Source organism: Amphiprion ocellaris, chromosome 15 (assembly GCF_022539595.1).
Source record: "Amphiprion ocellaris isolate individual 3 ecotype Okinawa chromosome 15, ASM2253959v1, whole genome shotgun sequence".
Classification (NCBI taxonomy): domain Eukaryota; kingdom Metazoa; phylum Chordata; class Actinopteri; family Pomacentridae; genus Amphiprion; species Amphiprion ocellaris.
In genome coordinates, this window is record NC_072780.1 from 2,354,736 (window position 1) to 2,381,779 (window position 27,044).

The 27,044-nt window shown below is 40.8% G+C and overlaps 1 protein-coding gene and 1 non-coding gene across 3 annotated transcripts in view; both read right to left on the reverse strand.

Moving 5' to 3' along the window:
- Positions 1 to 27,044, reverse strand: part of LOC111567355 (glutamate receptor ionotropic, kainate 5-like) — a 320,960-nt gene that overhangs the window by 191,532 nt on the left and 102,384 nt on the right. The window lies entirely within an intron of this gene.
- trnaf-gaa (transfer RNA phenylalanine (anticodon GAA)) lies at positions 17,223 to 17,295 on the reverse strand. The gene has a single exon. It is a non-coding gene; the product is annotated as a tRNA-Phe (tRNA).

Below are 27,044 nucleotides of genomic sequence, written 5' to 3' on the forward strand. Positions count from 1 at the left end.
CGACTACAAGGAGAGAAAACTAAGAAATGTCTTCTGTGCAGAACAATGCAGGTATAACACCATGAATCAGAAGAAAAAGAAGGAGAAAGAAAACATTTCACTGTATTTCTGCTAAATTGAAAAGACCTTGGAACTGACATGAACACTGTAAGGTTTTACCAAGACTGGAAGAAAGAAAACATGACAGACTATAGATCATATACTGCTTACATTTTTCATTACTCCGTCAAGGAACGTGGTGGAGCTATGTGATGATCAACGTCTGTCTGTCTGTCCGCCTGTAACATTATTCAAAAACGGATTTGGATGAAATTCTTAGGGAAGGTCAGAAATGACACATAAACCACAAGAACGTCTTCAAGAACCTACAAGGGAAGTCCAGAGAAGTCCAGTGGACCTCTCTGGACTTCCCTTGTAGGTTCTTTAAGATGTTCCACCTCTCATCTTGGATGAGAGATGGAACGTCTTCAAGATCCTACAAGACCTTCAAGAACCTTCAACCTTCAAGACCTTCAAGACAAGGCCAGTTGAACAATCTTGTTGTTTCTCGACACAACCTTTAGTTTTTTTACCTCTAAAATTCATATTTTAAGTACATCTGTCACAGAAAGACGTTTTAGACTAATGTCTGCAACTTTACTTAAAAACAGACTAACGGATTTGGATGAAATTTCCAGGGAAGGTCAGAAATGACACAAGGACCAAGTGATTAGATTTTGGCAGTGATGCGACTTATAGTCTGGATCCACAGATTGGTTAAAGATTTCTGTATCATTGCCAGATAGCGGCAGTCAACGAGGCTTCCTGAAGCAGATCCAGCTATAAACACTGAAAAAGATCCTGCTGCTCGTCCTTCCTGGTTCTATTCTCAGAGGTTTACCAATATGAGGCTAAAACTAGTGTCTCTAGAATAAAGACCATGAGTAGCGGAAGCTCAAATTAAAGTTTCTCAGCATTTTCTTTTGTCTCCTTTCGTCCGTCAGCGGGTCAAAGAAACACATTCTGCTTCACTTCATTAAAACTTGGTGTGAACAAACAGAAATCTGTTTTTCTGTCTGACTCACCGCTGCATCTTATCTTTCTCTGGCTTTCTTCCACTCAATCTCCTCGACTAATCTCTCTACAGGTCTCTCTCTGTCTTCAATCCCTTTATTCTGATGAATCTGTCTTTCATTACCTCCACCTTCCTACAACACATCAGTCGCTATGTAACTCTCAGGTGTGTCGAGCCGACAGAAAGAGAGGAAGATGGAGGTAATTTATGCGTTCTTCTTTAAAGGTTTCCTGTCTGTTTGTCGACTCACCAGAAGAACAAGAGGATGTTTTCACAGCCCAACGTTTTATAGAAGTCTGCAAAAAGCACAGGCAGAGTAGAAAGTGACTGAGAGAAAAGCTTTGAACAATAAAGCCGAGGTCAATGAAACCTTTCAGGTGGTGGAATCCATCTTACAGACTGTATGCATTCACAGAACAGGACACCGTTATTAGGAAGTTACTCAACAGATTCACAGCATTAACCTGCTGAACCTCAGCATCCGCCGACGGGTTTAAACGGGACGTTCTCTGTTTGAATATCGGCAAAATTACACCAGTTTTCACAGCAGAAAAATGTAAAAACTAAGAGACTTTCAACTTTCCAATGGTCCATGAACTACTCATCTGTCACATAGCATTGGTTTGGAAAAATGAACCAGATCCAAGATTAAAATCAGGATGGTTCTGCGTCAAAAGATGGCCAAACGTGTCATTTGCACAGAACAGCTTATGGAAAAAATGAAAAACGATGTACTTTTTGGCTTAAATTTCAGAAGTAATTCCACCTTTCCAACAAACAAACAGATATGTCTTATGACAAACTTCCAGAACGGTGAAGCTGCAGCTCAGAGATCCACCAGTCACAACTACAAACCAACAAACTCAAACCGAGGTCCGATATTTAGCCTGGAACAGACCGACTGACCGGGATGCTTCCCTACATGCTGAATTGAAACCTCCACACTAAGAATACTGCAGAGAAAGAACACTTTAGTTCATACTTCATGGAGTTTATAGACTCACTGCTGCATTTGGGTCATAGACGACTTTTAGTGTTTTTTTTTTTTTTACTGCATCTTAAAAATGGAAGTTTTTAAAATAGTTTTAACTATTTTAAGTTTATATATATATATATATATATATATATATATATATATATACACACACACATATATGTATATATGTATATATATGTGTGTGTGTGTATATATATATATACATATATATAGAATACATATATAAATATATATATCATACGTATATAGAGAGAGATAACTCTCAAAATCACAGAAAAAATATTTTCATTTACATAGTAAATGTACTTTTTTAAAAAAGGACAAAACTGTATATGTGTACTGTCCTCATCAAACATCTGCATTTTTATAAATGGCATTCTGTTTTTGTTTTTCTTACAATGTTTTACTACGACATTGTACTGTTTTGCCATATTCAATCAGTATAAAAATAAATAATAGATATATATTTTTTTCATCTTGTATTGTATTAAATTACAGATAATATCTAATAAATTCCCATAAAATAACTTTACTATTTACCTGCACAAAAGAACATCCTCATCAATCATCTGCATTTTTATGAAATGTAATGTATTCTTTTACATCAGACCTTTAAATTACTCTATTTTTATTGTGTTTAAATTAGAAAAAAAATATATTTTACAGATATTTGCTGTTTTTATATATATTAAAGACTGAACGTAGATAAATTTACATGTTGACTAAACATAATGACTCCAAATACACATTTATCTTCCTTTTCCAACAAGTGCCCATAAAATGACAGTTTTTCTGTTAATTATTTTATAGATATTTGCTATAATTCTGCTAAGAGTTTTGCAGTTGTTGAACATGATTAAAGTGGTTTCTTAGCTCCCGGCAGCCTTAAAACGTGATTCTTGATTTCCTCTCCACTAACAGACCCTCCAGGACATCCATGAAGTGTCACATTATGTCAGCTCTTTACAAATCCCAGCACAGCTCCTGTCTTCACCTGTAAACCTTCTGCAGCCTGCAGAGACAGAACCAGCAGATGTAGATGTTTGACTCCGGCTTTGTGGAGATGTGAGCAGCAAGAAGAGGAGCGAGGCTGGAGGAGATGCTGGGATAGGACTTCCTGCCCGGGGGTCTGTGTTTGTGTCGCTGCCCGGAGAGACGGGAGGATCAGCGGATAGACGAGGCTCAGCTGGTCTGACCGCTGGCAGCCAAAGGACAGATGGAGGGATCAGAGAGGATGAAGGAGAGAGGAGGAGGAAGCAGTGGAGAGACGCTCAGAGAGGAAGATAAAGAGAGGAAGAAGGGGTTTCTGGCTGCTAGCTGCTTGGTCGGCCTCCTGCTTCCATCCAGAACGTTCTACAGACAACATCTGGCAGAACTTCTGCTGGTCCAACACTCAGGTTTATCCCCCCCCCCCCGGCGGGCCGCCACTGCAGAGTGAATGTAGAGGAAACCCTGAATATTACACCATTTATCAGAGACTGAAACTGTAAAAACACAAAAAGCTCAGTTTGTGAACTAATCCATCAGAAAACTAAACCAAATCTGAGATTAAAATCCTGATTTTTCATCAGTTATTTCATTCCAGATGCCTCTTTTAAAAATCTGCCAAAAAAGAAAACAAGACCACTAAATAGATTCTGCAAAAAACAAAAAAATCTGCACTCTTGGCACAACGATGAAGCGAAAAGTGACTCAGCTGAACTGTAGGCAGTGTATCCACAGAAAAGAGGAAACAATAAAAATCTAAGCAGTAAAATATCTAGAATATGTACAGTCACCACTTTTTCCCTTTTTGGATAATGCCTGTAGTTGCTTTTTAAAAATATAGTTCATTTTTTGCTGAAAAAAGAAATTCAACTTTCGATTTTTTACTTTTTGCATTATATCTGTCTTCTGCTGCACAGAGGACATTTCTGAGCTCTCTCTACTTCTAGTCATCGTTCTGCTCTTTCCATAGAGGTGCAGGGTTTTATACTGCAGTGTAAAATCAGCCCACAGTGAGTAGAAAAAACCAGAAAAAACCCTAATATGAAGACCATCAGAAGTGCCCGTGGAGGTGTTTGACCGGCAGCTCGTCTGTGCTCCACTTCTGAACCGAGTCTGTAAAATCAGCTCAGCTCTGCTGCAGAAAACCCCGTTAACAGAACAGTCCAGAGTCACGCCTCGTTTCCACACGGCTCCGGCCGGTTCTCTCCGATGGGAAGCTCCGTGTAGCATTGAGCTGCTCCACTAGTTCAGGATTCACCGTTTTCTGCTGCTGTACAGACGGACGCCTCTCATCCCTGCTGCCATGTTCTCACCAGCCGAGGCCTTTCAGCTGTTAGTCCTCATTATTACAGTGATGGTGAGACGACTGTAGCGCTCCCATGTCCGGCTGGAACACTAGTAGGATATTCCACTAGTGACAGCTCTGTTTCTGCTAAGGCCTTGAATTTTTCACACAGCTCTGGGATGATAAGTGGTTTGTATTCTGCTTTTCCGGCTGTTTTAACTGTGTTCTCATGTCTTACATTTGGTGGAAACTTACTGCATCAGTGATTTTCCTTCTCATGGTTGGCACTGTTTACCATGCTTCTCCCAGGTTCATTATGAATTCTAAACTATCTGGCCTGTGTTCTGACTGCAGTCGCATATATTAGTGGTATGTGATACTGCAAGATTTGGTAACGATCTGATACCAAGTAAATACAGGACCAGAATCGTTGATACTGATACCGATACTCCAGACTAACTTTTTCAGTAGTCGGTAGGTTTAGAACAAAGGTTAGGTACTATATCTGGTCCAGATCTGGAATGAAGATGGGGCTGTAAACACTCACAGGGTCTAAGGATCAGACTAATTCCTGGGTAGGTTTTCTGTGGGTCAAACGAGGAAGAATCTGGGGTGGGGATGAAATCCCAATGTGATGATAACCTCCTTAAACAGGATTTATTTTAAACAGTTTGGTCAATATTTGTGCAACACTTGAAACTTGTCAATGAAAAAGGAAATGCTTTTTTAAGATGCATTTTATATTGAATTTTTTGCACAAAGCTACTTTTTAAATGTTGGATTGAATCTTTTTAGTTGTTCCCCTTGTGGTTATTTCTCCTTATTGCGCACTTTTTTTCCACAAAATTGAAATTTGAGGATCACATTGAAGGACAATATCTTATTTTAGATAAAAGCCTGAAATCATCACTATTTATTCAGAATCTGCAGTTTGTTTATCTTTGAACTTCCAACAGCAGATTAAGCAGCAGTGAAAACTACAATAGTAAGCACAAAAAAGGGTTCTAGAGTTTTAAATTATGGCCATACTTTTCCTCTTCGGACACCACTTTTGAAAAAGTGAACTGTCACAGAAAGTATTTGATAGATAAATCTAAAATTCCACACAGACCACTTTAAATATCTGTAGTTTGTGATTCAACAAAGTGTCAAACAGATCAGAGATATTTGAGACGATCTGAATATAAAAACCTGCATCATCTACTCCAGACACAGCTGCGCCGAGTCTTTTTATTTTTCAGATGGAGCTAAATCCAACGCTAGTTCTACTTCTTGTCCTGGTGTAAACAGAACCCTGACTCCACCACGAGGAACTCCACAATCAGTACCAACTATTGGCAGAGCAGCCGTGGACCAACCAGCAGACGGGCTTCAGTGAATCTGAACTTCTTGACGCTTTTACAGGGCGAGCAAAGTGTTTGACCAACAGTTATGTCAGACAAGCAGCAGAAAAGCCGGTTTCATGTGTGTTTGCTTCCTTTTTTCTCTGCAGCTACAGCGTTTCAGATGAACAGGCGTCTGAAGATGAGGGCGAACCTTTCAGCTGGACGGGAGGCTTTGAAGTCGGCCTGTTTGGTGGAGATGCTATCAAAGACGGAGGGTTTTGTCTTCTGCAGGAAGGACGACGTGAGAAGCTTCCCTCTCTCTCTTTCTGGTTTTCTAATGTTCTCTCCACTGCTCTGACTTTTCTTTTTATGTTGCATTTCTGTCATTTCAAACATTTTTTTCTGTCTAAAACATCCTGTCTGGCTCACTGTACTGCAGCTCTCCTGTTTTCCCCTCCTTTCCTCCCTCCGTCCGTCCTCCCGTCTCCGTCCTCTCTGCCCAGCTGACCCGGGGTAACAGAGACGAGGACGAGGTGTGAAAGGTTTCCTCAGGGCTTTCAGTGACAGCAGCAGGCCGAACAGCCGCCCAGATGGTGACTGCTCTTTGCTTCGCCCAGAGGCAGAAACCGCTCAGCTCAACAGAATAGAACAGAATAGAATAGAACAGAATAGAATAGACACCAACTAGAAGATAACAGTACATGTAACAGCCTTGATGATAATAATGTGCAAAAGTGTCAAAAACCTTGCTATCAACACAAAAAGTGTCTCTAACCTGGATATTAGCCAAGACAAATATCAATAATCTGGACATTAATGCACCAAACTGTCTATAACCTGGATACTAAAGTACTAATAACCCAGAACACTGGAATAATACACTAAAGAGTCAATAATCTCTATTTTACTGCAGAAGATTATCAGTAACCTGGAAATCAACACACAAAAGTGTCAATAATCTCGATATTAACCCACAGACATGTAAATAACCCGGATGTGTATTTAAGACACCAACATGTCAATAATCTGGATATTAACAACCACAAGTGTCAATATTGTGGATATTAGCACACAAAAATGTCAATTACCTGGATATTAAAGCACCAAAGTGTCAATAATCTGGAAAATAATGCACCAAACAGCCCAGAAATTCAATCACTAAAGTGTCACTAAAAGCAGACATTAATGCACCAAAGTATCAACACCCTGTATATGAACTTAAAATAACCTCGGTATTAATGGACAAAATGTGAATAACCTAGATATGAACGGATAAAGTGTCAATCACCTGGATATTAATGCACAAAAGGATCAATATGTTTTTACACAGAGGATATTAACACACAAAAGAATAAATAATCAGGATATTAATGCACAAAATTGTGAAAGTCACGTGAAATCCAGCTGAGGTTGCACATGATTAGACCTCGATTTGATCTGAGCCCACACGTATGGAACTGGGCCAAATCAAATCAGAAACAACCTGATTTACTATGATGTGTACAGTTTTCAGTGATCTGAAAACCAGATGTTAGTAGTATAGCAGGAAGCTAATGAGACTGCAGTCTGGATGCAGTTGGGGAGCAGAAACAGTAGTTTACAGGCTGAATATCTGAGACGACGTTAACTTTCTCTTGCTTCTTAAATTGCCAATTAAATTCATGATCTGCAAAAGGACTGGTTTGCAGAAAGAGTGCTTAAAAATGTCCACTGAACAAAGTGAAAAACTGCAGAGAGACTCCAGCTAACGGGCTAAAATAAAAAAAAACACTGCAGCGCTACAAGGTTTTAATTAGCGTACTGTGACTCCAGCATGAGAGGTTTTAACAGCAGCGCCTCGCATTAAGGAAGAAGCTCAGGATTTAGGAGTGTGTGTGTGTGTGTGTGTGTGTGTGTGTGTGTGTGTGTGTGTGTGTGTGTGTGTGTTGTGGAAGTTGTTGTTCCAAATGAGACATCCATCACTTGAAAAACGCAGCTCTGCCTCTTAGAAAACGAGCGCTGACGCAGACATGATTCATGGAGGAGCGTTATTGAAGCTATTAGCCTCGACTCACACACGAACAAACACACACAGATGTATGCACACACACAAACAAACACATACGGATGTATGCACACACACAAACAAACACATACGGATGTATGCACACAAACAAACAAACACACACGGAGCAGAATGACGGCGCGCTAATGTTAAACTAAATTACATATAATTATGCAGCCAAATCTAATTCTCGGTTACAGATGGAGGAAAAACACCATATGCCTCCAAATCTGAACAATTAGAGCAGATCTGCCACCAGATTTCACGACACACACATCTTTGGTTTGGTTGCTCTTTTCTTCCTTTCTTAAAGCTGGTTCCTGACTGAAGACGTGATGTTTCTTTCATGTATAAAACCTTTTGAATATCGGCACGTCTTCATGAATATTACGTCTGATGACAGAGCGGGTCTTAGTTCAGTCATTTTATTATGTGGTATTTGGTTAAACTTTGTGTTTTCTTTTGTAACTGGTCTGGTTCAGCTCAGATAAACTCTGATTTGTGCTTTTGAAAAGGAGGGTCTTGATCTGGTGGATTTTAGTCAGAATCCAAAAGCAAAACTACTTTTATGTTCACCTGCTAACAGAAAACTGTTGAAAAACGGAACCCATATGCGTGGTGCTACTGAGGGATTGAGCGTGAACGTATCCGAGCTTAAGGATCTTAAGGCGTTCCCAGGCCAGATGAGATATGTAGACCCTCTGGATCTACCTCAGGGTTTCCTCCCAGATGCACAAGTCAAGAAAATCTCCACAGGAAGACGACCAGGAGGGATCCTAACCCTGAACCGCCTCAACTGATTCTTTCAAAGTAGCAGCTCTACTCTGAACTTCCTCCAGATGTTCGACCTCCTCATCGTATGTCCAAGGCTTAATCTAGTCCCCCTACAGAGGAAACGTGCTGCATGTCCAGAGATCATGACCACAGGTGAGGGTTAGGACCACTGGTACATCAAGAGGTTTGCCTTCTGGCTCAGGTCCTTCTTTAGAACGGGAACAGCTTTGATAGAAACAGTCTCAGAACTTTTTGATCACTGTTTGTCCACCACATAATTCCACTCATGCAACATGAAATATCTACACAGAGAAATTCAAGCGTTCTCAAATGGAAACCAGCCTTATTCTACATTGTTGGGTGTCAAGCTATGGTCATTCAAGAAAAGCAAATATCTCTAACAAGGATTAAACAGTTGAACAGGTTTTATTTGTTGCTTCAGATCTTTGTTGGACCCCCAGCTGAAGGTGTTGTCAGGTTTGTGGAGCAGATTACTAGAAACAGGCCCCATATTTCATGATGTAAGATAAGGTCTGACATGTAAATAAACCAAAGAAAACATGAATAAACAGATGGATCACATTAGCATTCTCCGCTGCAGTGAGCTCTTTGCTCACAATCCAGCGATGTTATTTTCTAGAAATGCTTCTCTGCATAGTTAACCGCTGATTTTTAACTCACTTATGAGAAGACCGTTGAAAATAATCAGTCACTCAGCCTTAATAGAAATCCATCATTCTTCCATTAGCGTTCTGTTTGCAGAGACGCAGCCTCATTTAACGTTTCAATCAGGCTGTTCTTTTTTTTATTTGATTGTGTTTCGCCTTTAGTACTCCGTAACACTTCCTGCCTCTCGTTGCCGTGGCAACCAGCAGAACAGGTTCAGGTTTTTTTTTTTTTTTTTTTAGTCCATTCAGGTGAAAAGAGGAATCACCGCAGCAGGAGACCCGAAAACAAGAAGCAGAGACCGAAGGAAGGAGCTTTGATGTGAGGCTTTCTGGACAGCAGAGGTTACATCCTCAGGCAAATCCCACCTGAAGCCACGGAGATCATCAACTCATGTTCCACCTTCCTCCCTCCTTTGAGTCTTTCACCTCCACAGACGCTCCTCTGAATGAAAGAATGACCTGCATGGATGCTTTTATTTCAGAATGCTGCTGCTGCTGACGCCTCTGTTCAGGTCAAACCCGTTTTGGATCGGCTCTGCTCATCCTCCGCTTCGCACAGATTGGATCTCATTGTCCTTGAGACTCTTTTGGATCGGCTCTCGTATTTTTGAAAATTAATTCAGGCACATCGGCTTCCAGCGGGCTTACCACACGTCTGCTTTGGACCGAGCCTCAGCTGAATGTACAGATTTTGAGCATTTAGGATGTCTTTGACTGAGCGGGCCAAGAAGCTGAAGCTACAGCAGCTTCTAGTCCAGTTATCACCTCTGACCAGAGACACATGGAGCAGAAATAAAATGCCTTCAAGTAGAAGAGCTGCTGCTTTCTAGAAAGTTTCAGACAAAGTCATCAGATCATATTTTAGAGAAATTAAATCTTTTTTTGTATGACTGCAGGTCTAGCTTCACAGGTTTGTATCTTTTTTCTGCACATATTTTTGTTGCTTTCCATCTTCCAACATGTACAGCACTTTATTAAACATTATTTTAAATCATGCTGCATAAATAAACTGGATCTGATTCAAAACAACTCTGAAACTGCTTCTACACTATAAGATAAAGTTATAAAACATAACAAATGAAGAATAATGAGCTTCTTTGATTATTTGTCTGACAAAAATTTATAGAAATCAAACTGAAATCAAGATCAATGACTTTTTTGAACCCAGTACTAGAAAAATAACTCATCCCTCCACATCCTACAGATATTTAACTTCACTCCTCTGACTTTTTGTTTGCAGCTGAGTCACTTTTAGTTTATTTCACTAAATCTGTCAGCAGCAAACAAGATATTTTTGCAGATTTTTTTGTAGAATAAAAGGATAAAAACAGAGAAGAAGTTCAAGGACCATCAGAGAGTTGAAAACCCAACCACTGTTTCTGTTTTTATGGTTTCTGTCTCTGATAAATGGTTTGGTTTTGACATGTTTTAAAAGATGACATGGTGGTGTGTCGTGGGCTTCAGATGGTTTATTTAATAGACAGTTCAGTCTGACAGCCAGTTAAGAAGCTTCACTCTCCTTCACTCCAGTGGAAATAAAACAGCCAGCGCTGACTTGATTTGATTTCCAGATTGACTCTGCAGGCTGCTCTAAGTGTTGGTTTCTGCATTTCCACCTCACTGGGAACCCTGACTCATGAAGCCAACTATGCCCTGTTTTATGTCCAGGATGAAACTGTAGAGGGATGAGATGAGAAGGAAAATGACAGAAAATGAAGTTTGGAAGAGGATGGACAGGAAAAATAAGTGGGAGCTGTTTTTGGTAAAAGATAAAAGATTGGGTAAAAACTTGAAGGTGGCCGTCATTCAGAATGTGATTTGGAACAATGAGTCAGGAGAGAAGAGAACGAGGAGGCGGACAGAAGAGAAAACTACAACAACAGAAGAGGAAAAAATAATCGTAAAGGGGTGATGAAGGAAGGCTCTAAAACAAAATAAAGACAAGAGGAAAGAAAAAGTAGGAGAGGAAAACAAAACACACAGAAAGAGAGCAAGGAAAAAGAATTTTGGCCCTGTTCCCAGCATTTTATTCTATCTAATTTCACTTCCATGGAGACGGCTTTCCTTTTCTTCCAAGCATCAGAAGAGTCTGACTTATGCTGGGAGTCATAATGAAGGACAAAAAGTTAGTGAATGTAGCACAATCCAAGGTGGAGTACAACCAGAGAATGGAAACAAAGCTGTCTGATAGCACCATGACGACGGATTCATCTGCTCCGTTAGTCAACTAGTTCTATATAACCAGTTCTGATGTAACGATGAAACGCTGTAGGTCAAGGACGTCGTAAATAGAGGACCTAGTTTTCAGTTCAATTCAGTTCTATTTATACATCGTACATTCACAACATGTGCCATCTCACAACACCTAGCAGAGTCAGGCACCTTACCAATTCTAAACAGAGAACAGAAAACCCAACAATCCAAAGATGCTTTTGGATTCCCTATGAGCAACGGTGGGAAGGAACAACAACAACAAAAAAAAAACTGACAGAGCCAGGCTCAGGGAAGGCAGGTATCTGCCACGACCAGTTGGGTGAGGGTGGAGATGAATCTAAACCTCAGCAACAAGGTGGCAAAATGTCAAAAACAACAGAAAATGTGTTGAATTCCTTCACAGGAGTGGACCCTGGAGTAACTTTGGTTTATCAGTAAAGCAGCAGCAGCATAAACAGTGATGATCAGAGTAAACCCCACAGCTGAGCTAGTGGGCGTTCAAGCTGTGAAATGAGTTTAGCTCATGAAAATGTGCATGTCTCATCTCAGTGGGCTTTAATATGAGGATGTGTAGTAGATCCTGGGCTCTACTGTCACTTCAGATCCCCCCTGTGTTTAGGATTTTTGGATCTGGAGGAAAATAGCAAAAACTACAGCATTAGTGGAAGGACTACATGTTTAAATGATGGCCCAGGGACTGGTTCAGAACACTGGAGAGGAGAAGGACTATTTTCACACCCGGTGTAGAAATCCACAGACAGAAGGACAATGACCAGGAAGTAAAGCTGCAGACATCTCTAGACGCTTCCAGCTGCTGATTTTAAACACGATTATTGTTTTCCCTCTGATTATTAACCCACTAAATCCCAGAACCTGCCAGCAGCTTTGAAAGACAAGTTTTCTGTTGTTGTTGTTGTTTTATAAATCACCAATATGGCGCAATTTATTAGTCAGAAACTAAGAGAGGGGAAAAGCTCGTTCTTCATTAAACTGGGGAAGTTTCTTGAACCTTTGGATCACAGTTTAGGGATGTTAATGGGGTTTATGTGGTCACACGGACACGATTAACCTCGCTACAGGCAACACCAGTAACCATGGTAACCGTACGCAACAAAGATGGCGACACCTGGGGCCTCAGAATTCTCAGAAACGTAAAGAACCACTAAAAATAAACGACCCAAACGGTGTCAACAGCAGCACCAAGTCCTGAGTCCACCAGCGCTCCTGTCATCCCTCCATCCGTCAGTTGTCCCCCCACCCTGAAGACGTCCAAGGACGCCTCCACCCTCCACCCACCAGACTGTGATGAGAGGTGACAACTCACCCACACAAGGAAAAAAAACAACAAAAAAACCTTTAAAAACAGAAGAGCAAAGAGAGGAAAGAGGCAGAAGTTACCTCATGTCCCCTCAGTCTCCTTCATCCTCATCGTCCTCTCCTGTTCACTTTAATATTCTGACTCTGGAGACAGGAAACGTCCCCTCTGCTGCTCTCTTCAGGCCTTATTCCTGTTGCTCCTTCTCTTAAAGGTACAGTCCTACATTTACAGAAAACCAGCTCTGTCCGCTTGCTGCTGTCTAGTAAATAACAGTAAAAGGTACCAAATTATTACAATCAGTAAACAACTCTCTTACTACGCTGAAGTCAATGTCCTAAAATGCACTTTATAGTTGTTTTAAGAGAAACTGAGTCCTTTTATTCTGGACTACATTTTTGTTTAACGTACCAAACCTAGTACATGTAACTATCTTAACTATATCTAAGCTGGAAATTTTACCAAAATCACTCGATTCTACATGTCTTATTTAAAATACGTACCAAAAATATGCAGCGTTTTCTTCACAAGTTCTTTAAAAAAAAAAAAAAAAAAAAAGGTAATAAATATCTGCAGATGTCGAGTTTTTTTCACTTGTTGGTAACACCTTTGCGAACCTGGACATATGTTGCACATGTTGATACCAGATTTTGTCCATTTTTGTAAATTATATTATGTTTAGCTAAAGTAACTGTCTTTTTTGGTGAATAAACCACATACAGGAGTCTGGATTTGAAGTCTGGTCTCTGTTGTGAAAGAGTTTTGTCTGCCCTCCATCCACCCCGACCTCCTCCTGATGGTCCTCAATGCTTCATTTACTGATTAGCTGAAGAAAAACCTCAGAATGTCGTCCAGTCAGTCTGATGTTGCACCTAAACCTACTTGAGCTGAATATAAGTATTAAAGTCATTTCTCTTCTTGTAATTTCACTTTCTAGCTGGTGCCCAACAAACCCCAGAAACACTGACCTGTGAAGCGTATCACAAACCCAAACACAGCAGACCAACACAACAACAACACTCATTTCCACCTTCATCTGAAACACCTGTGGGAGGCGAGGAGGAGGAGGAGGAGGAGGAAGAGCAGTGATGCTCAGAGAACAGAAATCTGGTGTTTTATGTCATATTTTCACCAGTAAGGCCGACGCAAACAAGGCACAGATTTCTGTTTTCTTTCATAACTTTTCGAACAAAGAAGATACACGAAAATGATTGTGCAGAAGAGATGATAACAGAGATTACTGTGGATGAAAAGCAAAAGGCTGACAGGACGCTGCAAGACAGCTTCCACTGCTGCTACTGGGACTGGGACTGACCATCCCCTACCAGTCACACCAAACCAGTTCAGTTCAAAACCACTGCTGCCAGCGCACAACGAGCCCCATTCACTGAACAGAAACATGCAGATCATATGAAGATATTTCAGACTTTTAAAGGGATTTTTGGCTTTACCGTTCAGAAAAACAAAAGAACATCTACTGAAACTCCTGAGTCGACTCCGAAACACTGATTGAACGCTGTCAAATGAAAGCTGCTGGTTAACGCTGAGTGGAGGCGTTTTATTAACCCTCGTGTCGTCCTGCAGGTCAAATTGACCCGTTTTAAAATTTGAAAATGTGAAAAAATATGTCTTTTTTCACAGTGAAACTTCTGATGTCCACATTTTCAACATTTTTGGGAAATTTTTGAACATTTTTTGGTGGGACAAAAACAAATGTGAAAAATGTTTCTTAAGAACATTTGCAAAAAAAATCATTTTTTTGCGAATGTTCTTAAAGAAAATATTAGTTTTACTGATATATATGGAATCACTTTAGATATTTTTAGGTTTTTGGAAGACTTTTACTCATTTTTTGAAAATATTTGCAAGAATTTTCACGCTATACTTGGGGGATTTTTTTAAAATAAAACTTTTAAGGAATTACTGGAATTTCCTTCCTGAAGGTTTTGCAAATTTTCAGAAATTTGGGGAATTTCTTTGCTGAATTTCTGGATTTTTTTCAGATAAGGACACAACATTTTTTGGTGCCCGTAAATGAGGACAACAGGAGGATTAAAGATTGGTATTAATTGTCAGAGAGGATATGAAGCTGTCCAATCTGCAGTTAATGTCTTCTCTGGAATTTTTACACTTAGAGGGCTGGATTGGACCCTCTGGAGGACCGCTTTTGGCCCACAGGCCACATGTTGGACACCCTTGACTTAAACCAAGTCTGCACCCTAAAATCCAACCATTTACTTCATGGGAACAGAAGTCGAGCCCTTTTAATAACTGCGTTTCCATCCATTTCTTTTCATTAACTTTTCGATTTTTGCATATAAACCATACATTTAGATGTAAAAACAAATGTTTTGCTGCTAATGTTGCACCAAGGGAAGTAACTGGAAGCAGATTTGGTGAATTAAAGTTATTAAAGCATAATGTGACTTTAATCAGCAGCACATCTTTTTTACAGTGTGAGCCACTACTGCTTCTCTTTTAAAGAAGCCCTCTTCTTGTTTCTTCTTCTTCTGTGGTGTTTAAATTAGTCCTCCAAGCCATTTGGATTTTTACATTTAACCAACTTTCTTCTACTTCACCTAAAGTCTGCACCATCTCTGGAAGTAAACCAGCTACACAACCCAAACATAGAGCAGTTGTCTCCAAACCAGACAACATAAATGTCAGGTAACGCATGAAAACACACACCGATGGATGGCTGTTATTGAGCTTCACAACTCAATAAAACAGAGCTGAACTTGAAAGGCATCATCGATCGCTGCGTACGGCCTCATCACAGTGATTTAGTCTGTTGTTCTGGGATCACTGTGACAGTCCGTTGCCTCCCTCAGCTCTGGTTTGAAGGTTTTATACACCTTTCTTCAGCAAAATGAAGCTAGTTCAAGTCACTTTTTCTGTTTTATTTCCATCTGGATATAAAAGGCGACAATTTGAGTCAGTAACACTGAGCAGTGAAGCAGCAAAAATAGTCATAAAATACATTTTTAGGAGGTTTTTATCCAAGCCAGTAATGCACACTCCAGAGAAAAGGTCTAATAAGAAGATGATACAAGAAACGACTTAATTTACTGCCAAACTGACTGAAAACAAGCGGATTAAAGTCGTGCATTCAGGAAACGCCACAGAGTGACTTCCTGTTATTGTTTCTGCTCTGATCCACTCACCTCCCGTCAACACGACCTTCAGGCTAATTAGCTTGTGTAACTACATCTCCCAGAAGACACCACTCAGTGTCTGAACATGAGGAGATCTGCTGTGTTGTTGGTGGAATGAGAAACAAACGACTAGGTCTGCAACAACGAATCAATTAAATCAATAATATTCGATTATTAAAAGCACTGGCAACGAATTTCATTATTGATTCGTTGTGTCGCGCGATTCATGCATCACTCGCCATGTCACGGAGCATCTACTTCACCTGCAGGTCTTTGTCAATGCTGGCTGACGGAAATAAAGTTTGGTTTATTTTAAATAACTCCACCTGCAGAGCGAGTTCAACAAAGCGAGGTGGCAGAGTAAATTCAACAAATGAAACATGACCGACATGGAGAAAACAGTTTGACCGAAGTCCTCAAAAGTGTGGGAGCATTTCACGCTTCACAAAACAAAAACATGCGTAACATGCAAGCTTTACAAAAGTGATACGTGATGGAACAGGAGCACCACGATGATGATGCAGCACCTGAAACAGAAACACGTTGGAGTCTCCGATGAGGATGAAGGAGCTCAACAGCAGGTAAGTCACTACATTATCCTATGTTTGTTCTGTTTTTAAGTGAGGAAACGTAACGTTAGTCTCTCTGCTAGCTCTCCTGATGCTAGTGTTTGTTAGCTGATTAATGACAGTCATAGGGCACGTGTGTGTGTGTGTGTGTGTGTGTGTGTGTGTGTGTGTGTGTGTGTGTGTGTGTGTGTGTGTGTGTTTTGTGTTTTGCTCTTTGGACTACTTACTTGCCTTAACCTGATACTGTAAATAAAACAAGATAACTACTGAGTAAAAATATACACAACCGTTCAATAGTTTGGGTTCATCCAGACAAATCCATGTTTTCCAGTAAAACTCCTACTTTTATCCATGTGCTAACATAACTGCACAAAGGTTTTCTAATCATCAATGAGCCTTTCAACACCATTAGCTAACACAATGTAGCATTAGAGCACAGGAGTGATGGTTGCTGGAAATGTTCCTCTGTACCCCTATGGAGATATTCCATTAAAAACCAGCCGTTTCCAGCTACAGTAGACATTTACCACATTAACAATGTCTACACTGGATTTATCATTCATTTAATGCTATCTTCATTTTAAAAAAGCTGCTTTTCTTTCAACAATAAGGACATTTCTATTTTTCAGATTCAGATTTTTGCATCTCTCCCCAATTGGGGGAGTCAGAGTGACAGGTCAGCCGCGGTACAGCGCCCCCTGGAGCAGGAAGGGTTAAGGGCCTTGCTCAAGGGCTCAACAGTGGCCACATCGGGGCTTGAACCTCTGACCTTCTGATCAGTAGTCCAGAGACTTAACTGTTGCCTCACCACTGCCCCAATAAAGTGACACCACTCTGCCGAAACCCGGGATCGAACCAGGAGCCTTTAGATCTTCAGTCTAACGCTCTCCCAACTGAGCTATTTCGGCCTTTCCCAGTTTATCACCATTTTTAATTCTTCTAAGAATTAGTGGACACAAAGCAGAGAGGATTAAACATTTAAAGGTGTGATTACACCTCAGTCTGTGCCCAAATCCATTCAGAATTCCTGCACGTTCTTCCACATTTAAGGGGGAATAATTAAAAACGTGGTCTCTGAAAGAGTCATTCAATCATCTGGATCTTCTGTGAAAAGTTTGGTTCGTGTCCTCAACATGTTTCATGGCTTTAACCCTCCTGTTGTCCTCATTTACAGGCACCAAAAAATATTGTTTCCTTGTCTGAAAAAAATCAAAAATTCAGCAAAAAAAATTCCCCTAATTTCTGAAAATTTGCAAAACCTTCAGGAAGAAAATTCCAAGAATTCCTTAAAATTTTCCCCTAAAAGTTTTATTTTAAAAAATTCCCCAAATTTGACAAGAAAATTCTTGTTAATATTTTCAAAAATGAGTAAAAATCTTCCTAAAAAATCCTAAAAGCATCTAAAATGATTCCATATATATCAGTAAAATGTTTAATATTTTCTTTAAGAACATTCACATAAAAATCAACAGATTAAAGCCTAGCTGCTGGTCGTGTAGCCTGGCCGCTGCTCGTGTAGCCTGGCCGCTGGTTGTGTAGCCTGGCTGCTGGTCGTGTAGCCTGGCCGCTGGTTGTGTAGCCTGGCCGCTGGTTGTGTAGCCTGGCCGCTGGTCGTGTAGCCTGGCTGCTGCTCGTGTAGCCTAGCTACTGGTCGTGTAGCCTGGCCGCTGGTTGTGTAGCCTGGCTGCTGGTCGTGTAGCCTGGCCGCTGGTTGTGTAGCCTGGCCGCTGGTCGTGTAGCCTGGCTGCTGCTCGTGTAGCCTAGCTACTGGTCGTGTAGCCTGGCCGCTGGTCGTGTAGCCTAGCTACTGCTCGTGTAGCCTAGCTACTGGTCGTGTAGCCTGGCCGCTGGTCGTGTAGCCTGGCCGCTGGTCGTGTAGCCTGGCCGCTGGTCGTGTAGCCTGGCCGCTGGTCGTGTAGCCTGGCCGCTGGTTGGTCTGCTGGTCGTGTCGCCTGGCCGCTGGTTGGTCTGCTGGTCGTGTAGCCTGGCCGCTGGTTGGTCTGCTGGTCGTGTAGCCTGGCTGCTGGTCGTGTAGCCTGGCCGCTTGTCCTGTAGCCTGGCCGCTGGTCGTGTAGCCTGGCCGCTGGTCGTGTAGCCTGGCCGCTGGTTGGTCTGCTGGTCGTGTAGCCTGGCCGCTGGTTGGTCTGCTGGTCGTGTAGCCTGGCCGCTGGTTGGTCTGCTGGTCGTGTAGCCTGGCCGCTGGTTGGTCTGCTGGTCGTGTAGCCTGGCCGCTGGTTGGTCTGCTGGTCGTGTAGCCTGGCTGCTGGTCGTGTAGCCTGGCCGCTTGTCGTGTAGCCTGGCCACTGCTCGTGTAGCCTAGCCGCTGGTTGTATAATGATGGTGCAGAGAAGAACCTCACATGAGAGCAACTGTTGTCATAAAACTGGATCGTTTTTAGCTTCTAAATGGGATTATGCAACGACCGAACACACCAACAGTCGATCTGCAGCATCGCCTCTGGTCCCAGACTCCAATCTCTTCTTCACCAATCTTCTCCCCCCTCTCCCTCCCGTCCTCTGTTGCCACGGCAGCAGCGTGAGGAGGGAGGGAGGGAGGGATGGATGGATGGATGGATGGATGGAGGAGGAGGAGGAGGCATCGCAGGAGGACTGGGAGATGGTGGAGGGCAGAAAATGTCATCTCAGTCATGCTAATGAGAGGCAGAAAGACAAAAAAACAGGACACTCCCCTTCTTTTTCACTTAAATCTCCTCATTCTGGAGTTCAGGGACAGTAAAGGTTTATTGAATTCATTCTAAAAAAAATGAGAAATGCATTCTGGCTGCTTTTTTTTTGCTTCGTGCTGCTTCCTGCTGTAAAAAAAACACGCCGGTGTCGTCTGTTGTGATGCACAAACTAAAACCAGCAGAAAACAGATCTCCAGTCGGCTCGTTTCTCATTGCAGAATTTGCAGCTTTTCCTTTGTGTCGGTGAATCCTCTGGACTTCAACTCTGGCCTCCAGCAGACCACCAAACATCCACCCAACAAGTCATGGTCCAAATGAAACAGGATTAAGCATGAAAACAGCCTCACAAAGGCAACACAACGCTAGATTTGGTAAACGGGAACACTAGACTGTTTGTGTTTTAAATTAAAAAGCATTCTTCAGAGACTGCAAAAACCTAAAGGAATGGACGTTAAAGTTTCTGTTGATCCGTGAGCTGCAGTTCAATCTGAAAAATTATTAAACTAAAATCACTAAGATTGCGTTATTCTGCACGTCTCAGTTTAAAAAATGTGTCTAAAATGATACCCTTCTGGAAACCTGATTTGGTAAAATGCAAAAACAACCTGCGCTCTTCAACACTGACATCCTTCATGACTAACAGTCCCATGACTAAAGTTCATAGACTTTTTGGTTGAACTGCAGGCAGTGTTTACCCCGAGCAGGACATTTAAAAAAAAGTAGTAAAACTATAGTCCAAGACATTGCATTTAGAAGAAGATGTTGTATATGTTGTGTCAAGTTGTTTTCTGTTACTTCTTCTTTCTTTATGATTCACAGCATTAAAACTGTCGTACTGTGTGGAGGACATTTATCTCTACTTCTATTTATGGTTGTTCTCTATAGAACAGTGAAAATGGGCCCAAAGTGAACAAAAAAAAACCACCCAGAAACTACTTATAGCTCAGAGAGTTAAAATAAAGCTCTTGAAAAAGTAAATGCAGTGAAGCTAGATTTCTTTCTTCATTGTCAGACAAGCTGAAAAGCCCTGTGCCAAAAACACATCTCAGATCTTAAAGTCCATACAGGAGGTCCTCGGTTTACAGCGTCCTCAAACTACAGCATTTCATCGTTACGTCAGAACTGGTTACGTGGAACTAGTTGATGAGCGGAGTGGATGAATACGTCGTCACACGTTGTTGCTTCTCTGTTTGAGGTCAGACTAGCTGCTAATGTGCTACATGGTGACATCAACAAGTAACAGAAGAAAAGCCGTGAGTTCAGACGAGGTGTTTCAGATCAGAAGGTTTCTGTGGAAGAGAATAACTCTCTTTGACGTGGCTCTTGGTGCTGTATAAGTTTGCAGAACTTCTACATTTCGCAGAAAAACAACTTTATAGCACATTGAAGGAAAGATAAAAATACTAAAGGTTGGATGGGGCTCTTTAAAAACAAGAAAAATAAAGAAGTTAGTTAAGAAACTCAACAGTTCAGATATCAGATAAAGATTGAGATTTATTTTGCTGCCGACACACCGCTCTCTGAAAACGTTTATGTTTGTCCAGGTTTCTTCTTTCAGGTTTGTGTCCTCAGGCTAAAGCTGATCATGTCAGAGTTCAGATGCAGGAGAGAAGCTGCCTGAAGAACTCAACACCAAGCTTCCAATCAAACCATCGTTACTGTCCCTCAAACTTTCTGTCTTTGATGTTTCTTTTCTGCTATTTTTCTCAGAAACTCCATTTTATGGCGACAAAGTTACTTTGGACTGAAGGTATGAATCTTGAAGTTAGAATTCAGGGCTTTGGAGCTGCTGCCGTCATAAAGGAGGTACTTTTGAACTATTACAGAAAATTTATTGCAAAAAAAATGGTGTCACCATCCTGTGCTATTTTAGAGCAGAAGTACGGTCTGGATTGTTGTGGTGAACCTGTATCCTGTTGTTGTCTTTGTAAACTCACAGAAGACCCGCTAGGCGATGAGGGCAGACAGCTGTTGGCACATTTCCGATGCTACTTAAATGCAACGCTGCTCCATAATTATGCAATATTCATAATGATCTCTGTTAAACAAACTGCACATCTGCACCACATCCAATCCTCCCCACGCTGCCACCAACATCACGCTAACGTTAGCGTCTAACCTTCCCCAGCTGAAGGCCTCTGTGTCTCCAGAGACTTTAACTAAAGTTACCCATCCCTTTATTTTCTCACACTGTGACTGTTTCTCTGCAGGCGTTGAGCTGTTCAGCAGCTGCTACAAAACGCCGCTGCTTTTCTTCCAGCAGAAAAAAACAAAAAGAGTGATGACATAAGTCAGGTATCAACCTCGTTGCACCGGCTTCCATCTGCTCCACGATTGATTCTCAGGTTTTATTGCTTTTTTAAAGTCCTCAAACTGGTTGGCACCACCTTATTTAGCAGAACTCCTGCATCACCATACCCAGGTGAGAGCAGGAACCAGATGGTCTCTTCAGCGACGCAGCAGTGATTGGTTTACTGAAGAGGGGAGCAACCGTAGCCACGGAGACGGAGTAGCTACGGCAACCAGGAGGAAGGTGGAAACTATGAAGGGAAGTTTGTGATGCTCCAGATAAAGGATTACAGGGTAGAAAAATAAAAAGATCAATCGAGAAGGATTCATCACCAGCAGAGGAAAATGTCTGACTGCCTGAAGTTTTACCTTCAGGTTTGATCATCATCCATCCAGTGTTTAAGATCAAAGTCGAGCACTGAGCATCCAGAACTGCTGCCTCTACTGACACTGAAGAAGAAAATCTGATCCTCTAAACTGAAATCTACAATGAAGAGAATCTCCACATTCAAACTAATATTTAATGTTGGATTTTGCTCTTTATTCTCACTAAAACACAAACCGGTTGGATTCATGAATCTCATGAACACAGAGTTGCTCTGCAGATAATTTACTGACAGCTGAATCCCACCAATGGGTTTGAAAGGCAGGTTTTCTGTAAAAAACGAAAAAAGAACCACCACATTTTTCGACTTTTCGACCGTCCTGATACTAACCGTGTGTGATGTGTGGTTTTGGTTGGAAAATGAAGCAAAACTAAGCTTTAAACTGTGATATTATATCAAAATTGTGTTACTGTACGTGTCTCATTCAAAAGTTTACCAAAAATAATCTGTTTGCATGAAACTGATTTTGTAAAAAATTCTAAATTCGGAGCCCCTTGGAGAAATCATGAAACGATTAAGCAAAAAAAATTCAAAATCAGGGAGTTTTTGGGCTGAACTGCAGACAGTGTAGCCCCAAAACAATGAAGACACAAATACGGACACAAATTAAAATCTAAGTACTAGAACATCTAAATCATCTAGAGTCACCATCGTTTTTTTCAGTCTCTGTGGGTAAAATGTTGTTCATGTAGATTCCAGTTTTGTGTAATCTACAGCATTAGAACTAGGGCTGCAAGTATCAATGAATCGTCTAAGCACATTATAGCATCAGAAGCAGTGCGTATATAACATATGTATGATACAGCACGGATATCCGTCTGTGCTCAGAGCTCCATCCGTTCGGTTATTTCTGTTACATGGGGCGCTCACTTCCACTTCTGATGACAAAACGTGCTTCAACGATTCATCGATTCAGTGATAGCTGCAGCTCTAATTACAACTGGATCATACCACAGAATATGTGTATATATATATATAGCTATATCATACTACAGAAAATGCATTTCTGAGTTCTTTCTACTTCTAGTCGTAGTTGTTCTGTCTCCATAGAGGAGCAGGACTTTATACTACAGTGAAAAATGAACCCACAGTGAAGTAAAATGTGACGGGAGCAGGAAAAAAACAGTTTGGGGTTCAGTCTGTGGGCAGTGTTGGAGGGCTGTATAATATATAAAACCCTGTATAATATAAAAACCCCACAGAAGCAGGTCGAATAGTAAATATAAAAGATCTGAGGAGCTACATAGAAACAACTGCTGATGTGTTTCATCTCCACCAGGTCAGCGGTTTATCACGTTCACACTCACATTCACACCTCCAGCCCACCAACCTGCCTGAGTTTAAACTGTGGGAGAAAACTGTGATTAACAGGATTCTCTGCTTCCTAATGACCGCTAGCTCAGCGGCCACCATTTGTCTCATTAGCGCTCATCACGATGGAAACTCAAACGTCCTTCCTAGAAAACATGGACATCCTTACTGCTGGAGTTTGTTTTCAGAGCTGCTGTCCTTCCTGTTGTGTTTCTGAGCAGCTATAGAAGTCTCTCTGATCTAACCACCTCTCACTGCTTCCTCTTCCTCTTTTCTTTATCTAGACATTTTTCTCTTGCAGGAACATACGGTGGACTTCTGATCAGTGTTTTCCAGACAAACTGAACATCTCCGTGTCACTTTTCTTATTTTGTTCTCCTTGTTGCCTCCATCTTATCACCGGTTGTCATTTAAACTCTCTCATCCTGCAATCGAGTCTTTGCTTGTCAGCTTTTATTTTGTTTATCTAAGTGTCTTTCTCTCTCTCTTTTTTTTTTTGCGTGTTCTGAAGTAAAACTGTTCCTTAACCTCTTTCTTTCCAATAAACTGAATGTGAATTTAGTCAAAATGGATCTGAACAAGGACCTATCGAGTGATATTTAACCCACAGGATAACTTTCCTCTTTGGGATGTCCTTCATTTATGTGAATGTTCTTAAGAAACATTTTTTAAAATTTTTCCACCAAAAAATGTTCAAAGATTTGCCAAAAATGTTGAAAATGTGGACATCAGAACTTTCACTGTGAAAATATGTTTTTTTTTCCCCCACATTTTCAAACTTTAAACCAAAAATCAACCAAAATCCAGTGAATTTTGCTGGATTTTGGTTGATTTTTATGTGAATGTTCTTAAAGAAAATATTAGAAGTTTTACTGATATATATGGAATCACTTTAGATATTTTTAGAATTTTTTGGGAAGATTTTTACTCATTTTTGAAAATATTTACAAGAATTTTCTTGCCACATTTGGGGGATTTTTTAAAATAAAACTTTTAAGGAAAACTTTTAAGGAATTGTTGGAATTTTCTTCCTGAAGGTTTTGCAAATTTTCAGAAATTAGGGAATTTTTTTTTGCAGAATTTTAGGATTTTTTTCAGACAAGGAAACAATATTTTTTGGTGCTTGTAAATGAGGACAACAGGAGGGTTAATTGAGTAGCATAAAGCTGAAGCCTCTCTAGATTATTTGTTTAATGAGACACAAGGAATAAATCAAGCTTCTACAAATCTATAAAGAAGAAGAAAACTAACCTAATATCAAGATCCACATACATCTAAAAGTGTCGGCTGTTAGAGGTGAGGACGGCTGGAGGGAGGGATGAAGATGGCAGAGCTGATGAGGAGGAAGTGTTGGGTGGAGGAAACGGCCATTTGTTTGGTCTGGAGGTGGAAAGTTCGGCCGACAGTAATAACAAAGAGGCCATGAATCAGAGCCATAATTAAATGTGAGCCTTGGACCAAGGTGAGCGCTGGAATGGAGTGTTTCTTGGAGCGTCCAGCCAAACGATAAACAGCCGAGAGATGGGAGGGCGGCCAACGTCGGGTCATTTCTGGGGGTTGTTGGGAGGAAGAGGAGGGAGGACGAAGGAGTTTTTATTGAAGCAGGTCCAAGGATAGATCAGCTGAGCACAGCAACACTTCACACACCAGCAGCATCTAGGTACCACAGGGATTATGGGATATGGACTGTCTTAACTGGAAACAGCAGTGGAACATCAACCCAGAGGGGAAAACAGCAGAAAGACAGAACAGACCGGAGATTTCTGAAAATCCACTCCAGTGGGTTTCTGTTTTTGTCCAGCGAGCACTTCCTGGTATTTATAGGAGCTCCAAGGTGAGAATTTGAAAAGTTGAAAAAGAAACGCCAGCAGGGTTTGTAGCTGAATAATTGGAGCTTTTAGGGACATTGGTGGGCTAACTTTGGTTTTTCAGAAACACAAACATCCATTCAGTTGTAAACTTACATCCCGTGAACTCAGATGCAATAACTTGTTAATGCAAAAACTCTAATTTAGGTGAAGTTGAGAATGAGGTTCATTTTATGTTCTATCATCCTGTAGATGAAGATGTAAGAGAGGAACTTTTCAGGAAGACGTCCTCTGTTTGTTTTGATTTGTTTCGGTTGGATGACCATGAAAAATTAGAGTTATGTTTTAGAAGAGGAAACTTTTTCATGGCAGAATTTCTTCGCCAGGCCTGGATAGAAGGGAACGTATTTAGTTTAAGGACTGAGCAGCAGAATAACGTGTGTTTTGGACGTGTTGCTGCAATGCCAGTATATTGGTGTCTAATAAACCCATGAGGGTTGGACACGCTTGTGTGCATGACACGAAAATAAAGAAATCAATCAAGTCAACCTAATGGAGATCAAACTTATTAAACACTAAAAGAATGTTTACCCAGAATCAGCTCCAAACTAACTGAGACCATGTCAAAGAGACAAAACACCAGCAAAGAGACCACAGACAGACAGGACCAAATTAAAGAGATGCAAAATGAAAACAAATACATGTCAATTCAATGTGAGAAGAGATAAAATCACCTGTTAAATACACAAAAGTCCACAGCTAGATCTACTTCTAGGTGCAAAATGGCTGTAAAGAGATGAAAAACAACCATGAAGAGACCCAAAGCAAGAAAAAACACACGCAAAATGATTATACATTCACAAAACTACAAAAAAATGCTGAACAGTGACAGTGTCACAAAACCACCAAAAAGATACAGAATAAAACAAGAAAAGGTTGCAGATTGACCACAGAGAGACAGAATCAAATAAACAGATCCAAAATGGACACATAATAAAGATGCTAATTCAAGGCAAACCGAAATGAAACTACCTCTTAAATACACATAAATGGCCATTACTAGGTAGAAAACGGCTGCAAAGAGAAACAAAACAACCACAAATACTTGAATCAAGGTAAAAAGAAAATGACCTCAAAAAGATAATGACTAAAAGTGATGCAAAATAAATGCAAACGTCATGCTAACAGAGACAGAACCACCAGAAACTTACTCAAAAAAGACACCAAGAGCAGCGAAACAGACGTAGCAAAGAGACATAAAACCACTGGAGATAAATGCAACAAACCAGAATGAAAGAATCAAATAAAAGAAATGCAAAATGAACTGAAATGGATGCTAATTCAGTGCAAACACAGCTAAAACCACCTCTTATACACACAGAAAGACCAATACTAGGTAACAAATGGCTCCAAAACATCCACAAATAGACCGAAATCAAGATAAAATGACCTGGATGACCAATAAAAGGATTAAAAAAGGCAAATAATGAGCAGAAACAAATGCAAATGGACCTATTACAGCCACAGACTTACTAAAAGAAAACAGCAACAGCGACACACAAAAAGACAGCTAGAATCTAAACCTTTCACACATCATGCAGCCCAAACTGAACAAGAATCGATTCTGAAACTAAATCTCTTATTTTCAGTTCCTTTTCATTCAGAAGCAGCTCCGGAGCAGCGGTTTGTCTGGAGGAGTTTATTTCTGATCAGAGGTCTGTAGTTAAACAGCACATCTTCTCTACATCTGTGTTTGCTTTATTGTTGTGTGTCTCAGGGACTGAACATTGGGAGGAGGGACTCCATCTCCCTCATTGATTCCTGCTTTGATTTGTTTCTCTGCTTTATTGCCTCCTCTCGCTCCGTCTTTCCCTGCAGTTTTCATCTTTTCCCAACACGATTGAACGCCGATAAACCCGTGAATTTATGTTGCTCTACGCTCGGCCCAAAGCTCAGCTCTCCATTATTTCAGCTCCTCAACACACTGAGTCCTTGGAAGAACTTCTTTTCATGAGCATTAAACATTAACACCGTCAGTATCTGTATTGATTGTTAATGTTGCTCAGAATTAAACGGCTCAGAATGCAGGACAGTGGAGGGGATCTGGTTCTGGATCTGGTTCATTTTGAATCTTTTGGACCACAGATGATGTCTTCAGACTTCATCAAAGCTGTCTG